This window comes from Leucopleurus acutus (genome assembly GCF_964270905.1).
Source record: "Leucopleurus acutus genome assembly, chromosome: 11".
In the NCBI taxonomy this organism is placed as follows: domain Eukaryota; kingdom Metazoa; phylum Chordata; class Mammalia; order Artiodactyla; family Delphinidae; genus Leucopleurus; species Leucopleurus acutus.
The window spans coordinates 16,734,572-16,738,540 of NC_139152.1; the positions used below are offsets into that span (position 1 = coordinate 16,734,572).

A 3,969-nucleotide genomic window follows, 5' to 3' on the forward strand; every position below is an offset into this window, starting at 1 on the left:
AAAGTGATAGTAAGTCCTGGTTCAGTTGGATGAACCGAAGTTGAATGAATTTAGCTCTAACTATGATTTTTTTTGTTTTTAGGTAAAGGAGCTAAGTAATAATAACAACCACAATAATAAAACTAACTTTTGGCCTAACTCAGCATGAATTGAGTTTTCAGTCACCTGTATGCAAGAATACTGAATAATAAAATTGGAATTAGCAACATAGAAGCTGCCTTTGGAACAGAAATACTGTAGGGGTGGGAAGGACTGTAATCAATAAGGGAAAGGACTAAATATTCGAAATTAGAGACAGTTCATGTAGATCGCTTGTTCTAGAAGCTGAGCTATTAAAAAAAAAACTTTTTTAAAGGAGATGGTGCGGTAGGTGGATTTTAGGCAGAGATGAGGAAGTCTTCATTCCTAAGATGGGAGAGCCTTGAGCATGTTTGTAGATTAGGGAAAGATGCCAGTGGAAAGGAAAAGGTTGACAGTGCTGAGAAGAGAAGGGGTAATTAAGGGAGGAAAGTCCAGGCAGAGACAGGGTATGATGAATATTTCTATTGCCATGAAATCTCTAGTAAGGTCTAGTGTCTGCTCAGATGGTAAATTCTACTAAATGTGTGCAATTTTTTATTAAAAAAACATTTTCTTACTTCTTCAGCATGTCTAACTGTATTTTTTATGTCTTCTCTAATCTCTCCTACTTTCCTAAATCCTATGACGTCTTAGAACACCCCACTCTCCCACTAAAAACAAACATGCAAATAAACAGAACTAAAAAGTCCCTATTCAGACCGGTGGAGATTTTCACAGCCAAAGAATACTTCAGGGTAACTGAAGCAATCTCAGAAGAGTCATTTGGTAAGTTTTTAGGTTCTGCTCTACTTTTTTGACTGCAGTTTTGCACAAGCTGGTGCACAAACACAATGGGAACGAGGATTACGTCAAATGTATGAAAGACATGGCTGGAATCCAATGGGAAAGCCATGCCCTCCGCATTTGGCAGGAGGAGTGTGGGAAGGCAGTGGCTTTGTAAAGTGATGAGTCACACTTGAACAGACTCTCTGGAAGGAATTAGTTCAAGAGAAGGCTGGAGAGCTCCCGGACATGTATGAGTGCCTCGGGCCATTAGCAATATGTGTGTGATCACAGAGAAACAAGGAAACCCTGAGAGCCTTAGCCCTTCTTTCTGGAACCAGCAGAGGAATGTATTCTTGCTTCTTGTGCCCCTGCGCTGGGTGGAAAATCACAGCCCTTCTGTTCTAGTGAGAAAACATTTCACGAGCACTAGTTTTTAGAAAACTTTATCTTGACCCAAGGTATATCATACAGATGTTAAATATGGTCACTGGATAAAGAAAGCCATGACTCTGAAGAAAAGATTAATCCAAGTTCATCTGGGCCACAAAATTAATGAGCTTGAGAAAGACGGCAAGAGATGGGTGAGAGGGAAGAAACCTGTTTGTTTAACTCGGAATCAATCACCAAAAAACAAGCATCTGACGGGCAGCAAGTGACTAGCATATAGACACACCCTAAAATAATAACCAGGCAAAGAACAAAACCAAATTTAAATAGCAAACTTACCTATTGAACAACATTATAAGTATCAAATGCCACGTATCAGGAATCAAAATTTCCTATTTCTTGTGGTGGTAAACTGTTCAATATTTAAGGCCTTGAGCAGAGATGGGCTATCTTTTTGCGATAATATTAAAAATAAATAAATATAAATATCTGTATACATAAATAACAGCTATTCTTCTGATTCTATTTGTGGTACCTTTTCATGGTAATCATATACCTTTGAACAGCAGTAGGAAAATTCTGGTCTTACAACAATGCATTACATTTTGAGCTTGTGATGTAGAATAATACAACTCTTTGTGATACTCTTGAATGCTCAGATTTGACCAGAGAATAAAAAATGGTTAGGCTTTTGTAGGCCGAATTATCAAAATGTGACCTAAATCCCCACAAATTGGTTTTTTAAGTGAAGCGCCCTGAAATCAATATAATTCAGTAGCAGATAATGCAACTGAGTTTGCCCATTGGTTCATAAAGTATCATTTTGTTTCTGAAGCATTAAGGGACAGATCAGGAAACAGAATTGGTTTCATGCCGTCTAAAACGGATAAAGAACTGCTAGGGTAGAGGCAGTTGAGAAAGGGCGTCAGAAAAGGGCTTCGGAGTGTGCTAAAACAGCAGCTCATTTCTAGCTGTTATAATATAAAGCTTAGTGTTTTTTCATTTCAGAAGACCAAAAGTACTTGGGGGGGCAGGGGAGGGGAGACAGAGCCCTCCTAGTTCTGGGCACTTTCGGCGGAGGCACAAAGCCTGTACAACCCAATTGTAATAAAATGACTCGACCATTTCATTATTCCACTTTCATTGGCTTAGGAGAATAACCTTGACACTAGGTTACTGTGGAATTGAAGTTTCCACAAACTGTTAACATCTCCACCGTGTGACTAGAATGATGTCAGTAGATCCAGTGGTTGAGGCCGACCGTGAACAGCGAAGGGATGTCCTCTAATCGCAGTGGAAGTGACGGGCTCGTTTGGCTTTGACTTTTAAAAATTGCCAGAGAAGAGTGTTCTTTGTCTCCTGCTGCTTGAAAGGAGCTGGAAGCTGTAGGTATGTGAGAGCTGATTCTCTCCAGTCTCCCTTTGCATGAAAGTTCTTGGCCCTTTGCCTGGTTTACTTTACAATTTGTATGACCTCATTATTCTTCTTTTCCTCTAGTGTCCTGCCCTGAAGAGCTTTTTCTGAATGTGATTTTTTCTGTCTCTGTCTTCAGAGTTGACCACGCAGAAATCTAATAAAGAATGTCAAAGTGCTACCTCCACGATATGGTAATAGTGACTTTTGCTTGGGGATCACAATCTATTATTAATGCAGGACTTCTGCGGAGGCCTTTGGAAAAAAGTCCGTTACAATATGTTTTGCCCATTCTACAGATTTAAAAACTGAGGTACGTTAGAAAATGAGCAATTCTAATGGTCATGTGCCAAAATATTACAGTAAGTAAAAAGAGTTGACAATGGCTTCATCCATCAATTCTAATTCCCACACTGACTTTGTAAACTAAATGTCATTGTTTCCATTTGCTGCCTAGTCCCAGGGCTAGCATTTGACTCAATGCCTGTCTCCTTCCAAAACTTGGTTTTAGTCACATCACACAGATTAGGCTCCCAACTGATTTAATAATTTTATTTCATGTTTAAGTAGAACATTAAGTTTTCAAAAGCATTTTATTAACTTGTACTTTATCCTCACAAGAATCTTTTGCATTTAATAGGGATTACTAACTTTTTCTTACAGATGAAGAAACCAAGGTAAATAGAGACCCTTTGACCTGCTACAAATGTTAACCACGTTCATTATAGAAATTAGAATTCAGGTCTCTGTATTGAAAGGCTGTGTCATTTACGTTAGATCACATTGTCTATTTTTGAGTGTTTATTTTGCGATAGACCCAAAGCAGTTAAGGTCAATGATATATGTATCAGGATTTCCACAAATAACCACCTAACTTTACATGACGTTACTAAAGCTGTAGGTAAGAGGGGCTATTGGACATTGTGAGAAAAATGCGATTATAAGTTTTCTGAGAGCAGAAACCGTACATCCCCAACTACTAGCACACGGCCTGGTAAATAGTAGGTACTCGATAAGTGGTTGCTGAATGAGTGAAGAATGACTTAATTACATTTAGAGACTGAGAGGGATTGCTAATGAGGAAACATAAAAACTCAGTAGGCAACATTAGTTTGTAGTTAGAATTGTAAAGCTACAACTTTTCAGCTTGTCTGTGAGGCTCACTGATAAAAAAAAAAAAAGCGAGAGTATATACCCCCTCTCAAAAGATTTCTCTGGGAATATATGGTCTGAGAAATATTTTTTATTATTTATTTATTTATTTATTTATTTCTGCGGTACACGGGCCTCTCACTGTTGTGGCCTCTCCCGTTGCGGAGCACA

At 38.5% G+C, this 3,969-nt stretch overlaps 1 long non-coding RNA gene across 1 annotated transcript; it reads left to right on the plus strand.

Moving 5' to 3' along the window:
• Positions 1–759: 759 nt before the first annotated feature.
• On the plus strand, positions 760–2,745 carry LOC309969098. Its single transcript, XR_014326614.1, has 3 exons — positions 760–846; positions 2,386–2,622; positions 2,731–2,745. It is a non-coding gene; the product is annotated as an uncharacterized lncRNA (long non-coding RNA).
• Positions 2,746–3,969: the final 1,224 nt, after the last annotated feature.